Source organism: Pinus tabuliformis, chromosome 2_1 (genome assembly GCF_031772625.1).
Source record: "Pinus tabuliformis cultivar Carrire ecotype Pingquan chromosome 2_1, CPIR1, whole genome shotgun sequence".
Classification (NCBI taxonomy): Eukaryota; Viridiplantae; Streptophyta; class Pinopsida; order Pinales; family Pinaceae; genus Pinus; species Pinus tabuliformis.
In genome coordinates, this window is record NC_142299.1 from 456,950,368 (window position 1) to 456,964,762 (window position 14,395).

The following is a 14,395-nucleotide window of genomic DNA, read 5'->3' on the forward strand; positions in this document are numbered from 1 at the left end:
TGGGTGTTGTACCGCTGGGTTGTGCGCGCTTGCACATGGCTTCTCTGTTAGGTATGACTCAACATCCCCACCATTTGTTGCATCCTCTCTAGGACTTGTTGGTTTTGCCTTCTCAACTGTTGGTTTTGCCTAATCAACTCCTCCATGATTCCCTGTGTACTCTTCCCTTTCTTTGTCATTTGAGTGCCCATAAATTCACCAGTCACTATGCATGCATGGCCAAAACCTCCATGATCTTGCTAGCTCCCCCATAGCTGGCGAAGATCATGTTCTAATACCACTGTAAATTTCCTAATGGAAAAATTTACAGTGATAACAAAAACATGCAAGACAATTTAGCATAAACTTTTTCAATAAACACTAATAAACCAGAAATGCTCCCAAACACACCAAAATGGGAAATTTTGTTATTTATAACTGTTGGAGTACAATGTGAAATAGGAGGGGTGCACCTGGGCTTGCTCAAGGCAAGCTACAAGCCTTAGGTGGTCGATATATCAATGCCCAACTGCTGCAGGAGTTTATCTTCCAGAAATTTGTGTTGGTCCTAGTAATTTTGAATTGTTGGCTGTGTTGAGACCCTGATTTGACCCCTCAAATATGCCCAAAAACTTTTGCAAAATTAGATATGAGATCCTTGTCAAAAACCCAGAAAAACCTAGAAAGGGTTTTCTCTAGTTTTGAAGCTCCAAAATTGACTTGAAATTCCCAGCACTTCTCCACAACCAGTGAATTTCGGTCTGCAGGAAATTCTGTCTTTGCAGCCCTCCAAAATAGTGGAAAATCTCCCCTTGGCTCCCTTCCAACTCCCACACAACAACCCAGCTCCAAATACCTTTGACCTAGACTGCCCACAACAACTCCCGGAGGAAACGCTAGTGCTCAACAACGCTTGTGACTCAGCTAAACAACATGAGCAACAACAAAGTTTGTCAAGTGATAAAAAAGTCCCTAAAATGAGAGTCTCAGCTCCAATTTGTAGCTAGCCATCCCCCATGCTCCTTGTGGGCTACACCCATGAAATTCCCTCTCTCACCCAATTCGAATTCCTCCAAGGGGTGCGTATTCCCTTGGAGTGGCCCCCACTCTCCACTTCCCATCAAATTTCTTGGCTTTTCTAATGTTTGGGGGTGGCACCTTTATAAATATTCCTTTTCCACCCACTTTTCCTAAGGTTATATGCTAAATATTTATTAACTGCCAAAAATTGCAAAATTGAGAATTCCCTTAGCAAAATTATTAATTGGGGACATGACATCATTCAACAAATCATCCAGGGGCATTCTAATTAAGTAGTGGAATCTCTTTTCAAGGTGATCAAAATTATGTTGTGGATGTTAAAGGATGATTTTTTCTTGACGAAACTGTCATTTTATGTTTTATTGTACATGTGGCAAAGCCACATGCATTTTTTATTATTTTATATTTAATTAATCAGTTCTAGAATTTAGACCAGGTCCAAGGGATTTTATAAAAATATTATTTTAATGAAAAGGGAGTCCTTACCTACTCTATATAAAGGAAAGACTTCTGCATTTGTAAGTCATGGTTGGATAACATGAGTATTCCTCTCTTAAGAGCTTAATGAAAATCGTTTTGGTGTTATCGGGATTTTGTGTTTACTATGTGATGCATGTTTCAATCTAGCATGTCGTCTTTTATTCATTCCATTTCCAACATTTTTTATGGGTTTAACACGTAATGTATTCCAGACCACCATAAGGCATAGTGAGATTGATCCATCAAGGGTTAATAGTAACATGGAGGGGTTGTCATAGACACATGTTTTGACATCACCTTTATTGGCTTGGATTAGTAATCGAGCCCTTTGGCTAGGTAGACCTTTAAGGGGGTCCCCTTAGTCAATGCTTGGCTTATTTAAGGATACAATCGATCCTTGGTTTGAGGGAAGGCATATGGAGGAGGTGGGTAAGGTCAACCAATTAACCATCATGCTAACATAGAACACTAGCGCCTTGTGGACCCTAGGATTTTCAGTGTTCAATATCTTTAGATATGCATTGTTTCCTTTTCAGAAAAAAATACGTCTTATGAAAACCTTGTTTGTATTATTCTCGGTAGAAGTGCATCTTGTTTAGAAAATTTATAATTTTTTGAGATAAGCATGGAATATGAATCGACTCGAACTAAGTTGCATGACAAGTTCATACTTTCAAACTCTCTAGTTTGACTTTTACAAGAATCTAGTATTTTATTGTGTATCTATAGTAGATGGCTTGTTCTAGTGAGCATGAATGGTGTTATCGGGGTTTTGTGTTTACTATGTGATGCATGTTTCAATATAGCATGTCGTCTTTTATTCATTCCATTTCCAACATTTTTTATGGGTTTAACACGTAATGTATTCCAGACCACCATAAGGAATAGTGAGATTGATCCATCAAGGGACAATAGTAACATGGAGGGGTTGTCATAGACACATGTTTTGACATCACCTTTATTGGCTTGGAGTAGTAATTGAGCCCTTTCGCTAGGTAGACCATTAAGGGGGCCCCCTTAGTCATTGCTTGTCTTATTTAAGGATACAATCGATCCTTGGTCTGAGGGAAAGCCTATGGAGGAGGTGGGTAAGGTCAACCAATCAACCATTGTGCTAACATAAAACACTAGCGCCTTTTGGACCCTAGGATTTTGGGTGTTCAATATCTTTAGATATGCATAGATTCCTTTTCGGAAAAAAATACGTCTTTTGAAAACCTTGTTTGTATTATTCTCGATAGAAGTGCATCTTGTTTAGAAAATTTATATTTTTTTGAGATAAGCATGGAATATGAATGGACTCGAACTAAGTTGCATGACAAGTTCATGCGTTCAAACTCTCTAGTTTGAATTTTACAAGAATCTAATATTTTATTGTGTATCTATAGTAGATGGCTTGTTCCAGTGAGCATGAATACATGAAATACAAAATGGACTCTTTCCTTTTATATAAAAATCTCAAAAAAAGGTGTGTTTCTTATTACGATTAATTATTGCGTACTCTCTAGTTTAACTTATATAACGATTCGAATATCTTATGGTGTATCTTTTGTAGATTGGTTCTGATGAGCACGAGCAAGTGGAATACAAAAGAGTGTCCATCGTTATAAAACAAACTCTAGGGGAGGTGTGTTTTCTATTATGAATAATTATTGGTTTTGAAATATGTTTAATATTACTAATTGTGTGTGTATTTTAACCTTATTCAACCCACTTTTTTACCTTTTAGCGGGGGAAAAAACATTGCAGGAGAGATGATGTGAAGAGAGGATGTTTGCAAATTTTTATTTGTTCTTGTCTGAATGTTTTGTTTTGTTGAGTTTGAGCATGTCCATGCTGTGTTGTACTCATTTTCTTTTGTTTTGCATTTTTTTTTGTAGTTTGGTCTTGGTTTCGTTTGTTGGGTGTGGAAATGGAAATGGAAATGAGGTTATTGTTCATAAATGAAGGTGAGTCAACATACCTACATGCAATGCACTTCACTTAAAAGCATCTGTGGCTCCATTTGTTTGCTATTCAAACTATTATGTTTTATCTATGCTCTCATAGTCAACTATATTGATCTTTTTTATGTTTCATCAACTACAATCGTATGGTCTACAAAGGTCAAATGATGAAGATGTACTAGACATTCTACAAACGTGGCACAAAGGATGGGTGAGGCATACTTTTCTCCTACACAATACTAATGTCCTTTAATATGAAATATTTGTTAGTTGCACAATGATTTATCATTTTGTCATGGTTTTGAGGTAGTAAGAGTCAAGATTTTCCCTAGAACCTTGATATGAAAGAAATGGAAATGTTACATGGGGGTTCACATGTTCAGGGATTATTGTTCATGATTGTCGTTGTTATAATATCAGCCAAGGGAGGGCAGGTATGTGTATGGTTAATTCATCGCTCTATATATTTATCCTTTAAGCTCTGGTGGTTTATTTATCATCTCATATATAATATTGCTATGTGCAGCGAGCGACTACAATTATAGTGTCTGGGAGGGTTGAGTGGAGAAGATATCTTAGGAAATGTAGATGCAACGCGGAGGATGGGTGAGTCATATTCTTTTCCAACAAAATAATTTTATTATTATTTGTTTGCTCGATGTTTTCTCCTTATAGCATGGTTCTCGGGTAGTACCACTTAAATAGTGGTTTGTCATATACATAAAATGGTATGTTTAAATTTATATGCTAATTTGGTCCACATGACACGCACACCCCCACACAACATGCCCTAGAGAGGAGGATGGTAGGGTCGAGCAAGCAATCATACTGAGCCTTCGACCAATCAACCATTGTGCTAGTAGACAACACTAGGATTTTGGGTGCTTTGTTGTTTTTCCATGGTACAAGAATCTAGGTTAGGGTCTTAGAATCACTGACACTACCAATCCAAATACCACAACTACTTTTCACAGCGAAATATAAACAACAGTAAATCAATTAGTGCATAAATATAGACAACTTTCTACATTTTTTTCAATATCCCAACTTTGTTATATTAACAAACTCTAATACAATTGTCTAGGGCCCCTGTACTAGGGATCATGGCGCTCATACAATCACTGATACAAGTAATATAGACTAGGGTTTGTTGTCAACAACTTTGACGACCAATCTACCCTGAACAAGATACACTGACTTGCTAGTTGATATAGTGCACTTCACCGCTCCACTAGTCGTATCCTAAACACATTTGCCCGATCCTTTGGCTCCCGATCTGCAACAACACCAATCTGCCTCTATCAATGATCCTGCTCCTTTAGGTCACTGAACACGACTCCAATCTGCCCTCTAGCTTATCATTAGTCCATCAACAACCAAGACATAGGGTCTTTTGTTGAGTTGTACACAACTTCGTTTATGAGCAACTCTAGACTACCCACTGCTGCTCTTCAGCTCCTTTGGGACTTCTTGACCACTATCTACTCATTAGTCATTCAAGAATACAACTCTTAGGGACTTCTTCCCTCTATTTCTTGTTTGTGCTGCTTCAATGAGGCAAACTTGGGGCATGGAGGGCTGCCACCTATCACTGTCAAACGTCCTTCAACAACAAAGTTGTGCTAGTCAAATTGCTCCCTTGACCTCCTTTTTTCCTTCAAAGATTAGTCTTGAGCATCCCTTCTTATGCCCTTCTAACAGTCCTCAAATTCCTTCTCAAGTGACTGTACTAAGGGCTTGGAGCAAGTCACTATGGCCCTCCCAAAATTGTTCTTTTGGTTGCTCCAAATACTCTCCTAAACTAGTATACCAATCCTGCACTTTTTCTCCTTGTAGACATCCACTTTTTCTCTCCAAAACCCTTGGTTCTGAGGGAGACTTTTTCTTGAAGAACTCATCCCTAATTAGGACAAACTGATGCAGATCCAACCATCTTGCAAACCACTACAACAACCTTTGGTTTCTTCTTTCCTATTGTAGATGACAACGACCTATCCTTGGTTGCTAAGTAGGCTACTTGGCCCTCCAAGAATCATAATTTCTTCCATTTGTAATACTTTAGAAATATCGGCTTGTTAGAGATAGATTGCTTTTGTTTTCATGCTCATGTTTCGCCTTGAAAAGTCTCAGACTAGTCTCCTTCTACTTGTTGCCTTTAACTGCTTAACCACAACCCAAAACAGTCTCGAAACGAACCCTAACTAGACTTGATCCTTTCTCCTCTTTGCATGTGGATTTGACCTCCTATTTTAGTCTTCTCATGAGGAGTAAGTTACTTGATTGGGTGAGGAATGAGGCTCCTCCTCACTTCTATTTATATCATTCATTAGGGTAACGTCTAACCTTCTCAATGGTCTCCTCAAGTCAAGGCCAACTTGAAACTTAAGACAAATTCACCTACATAATTGCATAAAATTTCTTTTCTCTCAATCCACAAGGCCTCTCTTGGTGCTACAAGTGGCCCCTTGTTCCTTTAAGTGTGCCCTATAATCTCCATGCCAAGTGTCCAAATCCATACAAGGTTTCACACCTACAAGCTTGGGTGTAAAGCCCACACACTTGGATTCTTAGCTCACAAGTTACTTTGTGGTGCCAATTCCTCCACAACCCTATAGCATAGAGTTTGGAGTACCTCCCAAGCTACAAAGCTCAACACTCTCGCTTAGCGAGGGAGGTACTTCCAAAACTAGGAAGTCTCCATCATCATCATCGTCGACACTAGCCCATCTGGCGTCCACCACTGCAACATACTCTGTAGAATGAACCATGCTATCTTGATAATGCCTCCGCCTCATCTCATCTGAACCTGAAGATCTCAACACTTCCATAGGGCTGCTCCCTTTGAAGCTAGACTACTTTTGAGTCTACATGATCTCCATTGGCTCAACCTCTTGTTGATCTCGTGTCCTACAAGATCATTCTGAGCTGCGTTTGAGCGTGGCCATCATCATCGCAACTTAGTCTTGCAAGCACCCATACTTCTGGGTCAAACACAACACGTGCACATCCCTCCAATCTCAGATATGCAACATCAATGCCCAAAGAAGAAACTAGTTTGCCAAGATGTTCTTTATCACATGAAGCAATCTCGATAATGCTAATCTCGTCCATGCTAAAGCATTCCTAGAGTTGTCGCAACGATCTATGGCAAATCATAGGAAGTCCATGATCGATAATCTGCCCTACAACAAATTGTTGCTCACCAGGTTCACCACCAATCTACCAAAACTCCCAACCAATCTCGTTGCCAAGCTAGTCAAGACCACATCTCCATGTATTCAGCTGAAACATCTGCTCCATGATCTAGACATTCTCAATTCCCTCTGAGTTGCTTCGCTGTGCACACTCTGATTCACTAGCCCTTCAAAGTAGCTCTAATACCATCTTGTTTTTCCACGGTACTGGAATCTAGGTTAGGGTCCTAGAATCACTGACACTACCAAGCCAAATACCACAACAAACTACTTTGCACAACGAAATATAAACAATATAAATCAACTAGTGCACGAATATATACAACTTTGTATAGTTTTTTAATAACCCAACTTCGTTATATTAACAAACTGCAATACAATTGTCTAAGGCTCCTGTACCAGGGATCACGACCCTTATACAATCACTGATACAAGGAATACAAGCTAGGGTTTGGTGTCAACAATTTTGACCACCTATCTACTCTGAACAAGATACACTGACTTACTAGTTTATATAGTGCAGTTCACAACTCCATTGGTCGTATCCTGAACACCTCTGCTCGGTCCTTTGGCTCTCTATATGCAACAACATTGATTTCCCTCTATCAATGATCCTGCCCCTTTAGGTCACTATAGATGGCTCCAATTGTTAATTTTTCTTATGGTTTTATTGATCTTTGCTTTAGATAATCACATTTCATCATTTACATATTGAATTCACCCCACAACATCATAACATTATTAAGATTTACAACATTATTCAACATCATAACATTATTAAGATTTACTACATTATTCAACATCATATATAATTATATAGAAAAAAATATCACCATCAATGCAATGGAACATAAAGGAACAATAGAAGAAAAACATTCACACATAGAGACACCAGGATTGGTCGGAGACCAGGGCAAAACCCACTACGGGGAAACCCTTTCAAATTCTTCTTATTAGATTTCTATTGAATATTTCAATAAAGAGAGTACAATGATCCATATCTTCAACAACATAACTGTCCAGCAAAATCAACTAAACAACATCCAAGAGATGAACCCAATAATGCTAATAATCAAAATCCTAATTCAGAAGCCTGCGGTCAACTATCAATATTTGCAATCAGCTGTCGAAGTCTGCGGTCAATTGTCGAATTTTGCGGTTAGTTGTAAAAATCAAACCCTAGTTTCCAGTTGCACGAAGAGAGTGTACGTGCATGTGAATGAACCCTCCAACCACACTCATAAGCCTGCATTGTGACTGAAAATACCCTGTAGCATGCTTGTGTTTGGGAACCGAAAGCCCTAATCACACGTGCGAGCTTCCGACACTGCAATTTCAAACCTGTACGAAGCAATCTCTGCGAACTGTCTTAGACTTGTGCGAGCCAAACCAAAGAAAGAAGAATGAATGATGATGTTGTCGAAATGAGGTTGAGGTCACTTGTATTTATAGGCTTCCAAGGGTGTCCAATTTCTCTTTAGGGCCAACCAGTCCTTTTGTGCACATGTGGGCTTCACTTCAAAATACACTTTCCCTTGTCCAAATCCAGTGCTTCAAAGATCGAAATTGGTCCTCTCGAAAAGAGGAATCTAGTACCATGATTGGAATTTTTCACTGAGCTTCCAAATTAACAGTTCCTCTCAGCTAGGGAAAAATTCCAACTGCATCACGTAATCATCGCAAGTATCCTGTCATCAATTCTTGTCCTATCTCAAGTATCTCGTCATCAAATGTCATCATTGCTCACCTCGACTCATCTTCGCTTATCCTTGCTTATATCTTGTCTCTGCTCATATGCTGAACACTCCAATCTAAAAGAAGAAGGATTTGCCATCGGAGGGGAGCTTAAGGTACCACCCTCAATTCACATCAACATCAAAGAGTTTATCTCAATCTGGAATGACATTAGGGAGCACATTTCAACCTAAAACCACATCAGGGAGCTCAGTCTCAACCTGAAATCCAATGACAATGAGGAAGGTCTTGTGGGACACTCTCACCCCAAGTCATCTCATTAGGGAGCATACGTCTTTCACACTATGTCATGTGAGAAATTGGTGATCCGATTCCTATTGCAACAAACAAATGATATTTCTCCTATTTGTAAATTACTTTGAACAAATTACTTGCAGTTTTTCTACGGCAAATATTGAAATACATACACTGTAGCCTACAAAAAATAAAATACTGCGCATGAAAGATATAAACACACACGCAGATACACTGTTGTCTTTGGACAAACGTCCCTAGAAAAACCTAACTTGGGAAAACTGGTGCAACAGTTGAGGGTTTTATTATTATGCAGTAGTAATCTGAGTACAAATCATTAGATGCCCAAATCGAACGTCCCTAGAAAAACCTAACTTGGGAAAACTGGTGCAACAGTTGAGGGTTTTATTATTATGCAGTAGTAATCTGAGTACAAATCATTAGATGCCCAAATCGACAATCTGATACAAAGAATAAACTGACAAAGAGGTAGTGAGAAAAATGGCACACTATCACTGGCGATCCGAATATGATCTAGGCTCTAGATGGCTAGCCCCACATTGCCTTTGTGTCATCCTACGCAGATCTACGTCACAGCCTCTAGGGACTGCGTCACCTCCTCCTTCGATCTTCTGTTGGCTAGAAACTCGACCCTCTAGCCCTTCGGTCTCATACCTTGGCTTCCGACACTAGATCTCGATTGCTGCTCAGCAGAATTTCAGACTCCCTCCGAAGCACTGCGCTGCCTCTGCGTGGCACTGCTGCCTCTCTGAACCTCTCTCTACCTTCTCTGCTTTGCACTCCCTAGAACTGAAAAATCTCCTCCGGTCCACTATCCCTGCCCCTGTCTCACTGCTTCAACTTTACTGAATTACCTCGGGCAACTCACAGCGGCTACTTTGGAAATCGACTTCCTAACAAAATCAAATTGCACAAGTGTGTTCTCCAAGTGCCCATCGAACTCCTTATAATCTCTTGTTGGAGCATCGAGCAAGATTAAAACATAATCAAATGCTAAGATTAACTGGGAGTTGATCCTCGTCTTTGTCTAGATGATTCGCACCAGATTTAATTAATACCCTTTGATTAATCACATTTCCTAAGTTTAGACTTAGGAATACATTAAGTGGAACTTTCCCAAATGACTTCTAGGTCTTGGAGAATGCATGTGTCTTAGCCTCTCTGCAAAATTTTGAGGCTAGAGCACATCTGATGCTACTGGAATCAACTTGTCAGGCAATAGGCGAAATACAATGTCTCATCCATTCTCTTGCCGATTGATCTTCCCAACAATGGCCCTCAAGAGTCATGTGGTAGGACACCTTGTACCATAAGCTTGGGTGAGATACCCAATTTACCAAAGGTAAGGATCACACACCCCCAATCCCTCTCAACCCATTGGTTAGATGGGGAGCTACAATACCAAAAATCCCAGCTTGTGGCATGATGCAAACTGGGGAATACTCTACTAGACTAAGATAGGGGAGCTGTGAAAATTCAGATCCCTAAATCACTACTGCAGCAACTGATTATATTTCTCCTACTTAATTAATTTATTTATAGTATTATACGATAAACATTGAAATAAATACAATTGCAGCCTTCACAACTTAAATAATATGTAGAAACAAGAATTGATCAAGAAAGAAATAACACACACAAGTGACACTGTTGTTTATGGACAAATGTCCCCAAAAAAACCCAATGTGGGAAAGTCGGTGCAACAACTGAGGGTTTGTATTATTATGCAGTAATTTCTGAGTACAATTCTTTGGATGCCCAAATTGGCAATCTTATAGAGAGATCTAACTGGACAAAAAGATAGATGATCTCACCCTGTCACTGCGAAATCTGGCACTGATTTGCGCTGGATATGAGCCTCTGTGTAGTCTCTACGCAGTACTACATCACATCCATGTAGTTATTGCATCACTACTGCTAGGACTCCGCTGCACCTCTCGATCCTCTCTTTGCTGGAAACTTTGGCCCACTAGTCTCCTGGTCTCACACCCCGGCTTCGGCACTAGATCCTGACTGTTCCTTAGCAGAAATACAGACTCCCTTTGAAGCTCTGCGCTGCCACAACGTAGCTCATTGCTGCTTCTGTGTGGCCCAATGCTGGCTCTTCGGATTACTCTTTGCCCTCTCTTCCTTGTACTCTCTATACTAGGAAAACTTCCTCCATAAAATTATCCCTGCCCCTCACTGCAAGAAATCTCCTTGATCATCTTCTTCGACAACTGTTGCTCTCTTGAGAAAATGAATCTCTGATCTCTCACCCGATGTATTTTCCAAATGCCCATTAAAGTCCTTATAATCTTCTAGTTGAGTAATCAATGACCTAGATTAGATTCTAATCAATGGCTTAGATCATATTGACTCGATCTCCGTCTTCTTCTAGAAGATTCACACCTAGTTTCATTAATACCCTTTAATTATTTTAATTTCCTAAGTTTAGACTTAGGCACCCATTAAAAATAATTAATTATTTTAATAAAACTGTCTCTGGGTGGAATTTCCCAAAACAATTTCTGGGTATTCTGGAATACATGTGTCCTAGCCTCCCTGCAAATTTTGAGGCTTAGAGCACATCCGATGCTACTAGAAATCAACACTCCCTCTTAGCGAGGAATGTGCTCTAGTAATGCAACTTGCTGAAGCATCACCCTGACTCTGTAACATCTCCCTTTGTGCTGCTGATGTCTGACATCTCTGCCCACCAACTATTGCGCAAATGTTGCATTTGTGTTGCTGTTGGCCTTGCCACTGCCAAAACTGCATCTGCATTGCAACCCTCTCCAATTGCTGCTGTTGCTACAACAACGATGGAAAAACATCCAAAATACTGAACAAATGTTCAACATGATGCATCTGTTGCTAGAGTTTTGACTACTGCTAGTCTCTGCGTTGACCCTCTGAAGCATCTGCATTGTTGCTGACTCTGCATTGGGCCAACTGAACTGTTGCCAACTCTGCTATGCGATGCTCAGTCTTCGACGCTCCTAGCTACTGCAATTGTCACTTCGACACTACTTTGCACCCACTAACACTGGTCCATCCTGCTACTCCTGATATGGGCTCCTGTAGCAAGGTATTGATCCAAGAGGTGGATTCCTCAAGGATCCTGCCCATTTGCTATTCTTTCGAATTACAATACTAGATCACCCCACCTCTTCCCTGGAGGTATCTAGGTAATCATGGCAAAATCCTCCTCCTCGATCTTTGCGGTTGCAGCCTGCGAATCATGTTTCACATCCTTTTCCTTCTTCTTGAGAGGACACTGTGTAGCGTAGTGACCAAATTCATCACACCAGAAACATTTGATCTTTGAGACGTCCTTCTTCTGCCTCCGTTGCTCCTATAGCCTCGTTGATGCAAGGGTTGCATTCTCCTCCTCCTCCGTGGGCTTCGTCCCACTGTTGTTGTTGCTATCAAGTTTGCACTTGACTAAGTCTCGCTTCATCTCTTCCTGCTGAAGAGCAGCCCACATTCCATCCCAATCCAACAATCACTCTCTGCGCAGGATGCTCTGGAAAAACACATGCCATTCTTCTGAGACTGAATTGAGGGCCAACCTCACCATCTCGGTAGGCTGAGGCGCTGATCCTACAGCTGCCAATGAATCTCGGACCTCCTGAAGCTTCGATAGGAATGAATCAATGCATTCACCCTTCTGGATCCTCGTGGATCTTATTTTCTCCTCCAGGTACATCTTCCGCTGCTCAGAAAATACCCGATACAACATAGCCAAGGCATCCCACATCTCCTTGGCCGTCCCTTTGCCAGCAATGTGACATACAACATGATCCCTCACTCCATCGAGGATCAATCGCTTGGCCTTCGCCATTTCAGCCTTGTACTTCTTGAGTGGATCCGCACCTGCAGGTTCAACTACCACACTATTGAGAAAGGCTTTGAGATTATGCTAATCCAAAAGGCAGGAGATCCTAGCCTTTTAGATCACATAGTTGGATGCTCTGTCCAACCGATCTTGATCTCTCAGCCCTTTAGCTGCCATCTCTACCAACAAAATTTCGAACTGCGTACTCTCTCCTCTGCGCTGCTGCTAGGCTGGCCTACGCACTCCCTGCTGGAGTTTATAGATCTGATCCTCTTTACTGCTGCTCAACAATTGAGAAATCAAATTCCTTGGCTAAATTCTCCGAGGAAGAAATTCCCTCAAAAAGTGTCTCCTTCCTTCTTCTGACATTTTTTTGCCCCAACTGCTACAAAAAACTGCATCTCACCTGAAGATTGCTCTGCGCTGCTCCCTCTGCCACTGACAAATCTTGATCTAAAAATCTTACCTCTTTGTCAACTCACTTAGAGAGAGATCTTCCTTGAGAATCTTGCCCTCCTGGCCTGGACTGCGCAATTCCTCTGGGGATTCGATCTACTGCCTATGCAACACTTCAATCTCCCTTCTTCTCTTCAACGCTTGGCTATTCTGATCTGCTGTCATGCTTCACCCGCGCTTCGATACCATGTGAAAATTCGGAAGCCCTGAATCACTACTACAACAACTGATTATATTTCTCCTACAAAATCAAGTTATTTACAATATTATACGATAGACATCAAAATAAATACAACTGCAACCTTCACAACTTAAATAATATGCAGAAACAAGAAATGTGCAAGAAATAAATAGCACACACAAGTGACACTGTTGTTTTTGGACAAATGTCCCCGAAAAACCCAATGTGGGAAACTGGGGCAGCAACTGAGGGTTTGTATTATTGTGCAATAATTTATGAGTACAATTCTTTGGATGCTCAAACTGGCAATCCTATACAGAGATCTAACTGGACAAAAAGATAGTGAGATGATCTCACCCTGTCACTAGGAAATTCGGCACCGATCTGCGTTGGAGATGAGCCTCTGCGTTGTCTGTGCATCTTCCGGTCTGCGTTAGAGATAAGCCTTTGCGTTGTCTCTGTTTCTTCTAGTTTGCTCTCTTGCTTCACCTGCGCTCCGATACCGTGTGAAAATTCGGAATCCCCGAATCACTAATGGAACAAATGATTATATTTCTCCTACTGAATCAAATTATTTACAGTATTATACGGTAAACATCGAAATAAATACAACAACAACCATCACAGCGTAAATAGTATGCAGAAACAAGAACTGAGCAAGAAAGAAATAGCACACATAAGTGACACCGTTGTTTTTGGACAAATGTCCCCGGAAAAACCCAATGTGGGAAAACCAACTGAGGGTTTGTATTATTATGCAGTAATTTCTGAGTACAATTCTTCGGATGCCCAAACTAGCAATCCTATACAGAGATCTAACTGCACAAAAAGATAGTGAGATGATCTTACCCTGTCACTGGGAAATCCAACATTGATTTGTGCTGGAGATGAGCCTCTGTGTTGTCTCTGCGCAGTATTGCATCACACCCACACAGTTATTGCATCACTACTGCTGGGACTGTGCTACACCTCCTCTCGATCCTCTGCTTGTTGGAAACTTCAGCCCTCTAACCTCTCGGTCTCAAACTCTGACTTCGACACTAGATCCCAACTGTTCGCCAACAGAAATACAGACTCCCTTTGAAGCTCTGTGCTGCCACAGTGTAGCTCTACGCTGCCTCTGCGTGGCCCAGTGTTGCCTCTCTAGACTACTCTCTGCCCTCTCTGCCTCGTACTCTTCAGATCGGGAAAACTTCCTCCGGAAAATTATCCCTGCCCCTCACTGCAAGAAATCTCCTCGATCACCTTCTTCGACAACTGTTGCTCTCTTGAAAAAATCAATCTCTGA

The 14,395-nt window shown here is 40.8% G+C and overlaps 1 long non-coding RNA gene across 1 annotated transcript in view; it reads left to right on the forward strand.

Moving 5' to 3' along the window:
- Positions 1–3,971: 3,971 nt before the first annotated feature.
- Positions 3,972–14,395, forward strand: part of LOC149200892 (uncharacterized) — a 33,030-nt gene continuing 22,606 nt past the window's right edge. Inside the window, exon 1 of the long non-coding RNA XR_016253389.1 lies at positions 3,972–4,052. This is a non-coding gene — a long non-coding RNA (uncharacterized LOC149200892). The remainder of the gene's footprint in view (positions 4,053–14,395) is intronic.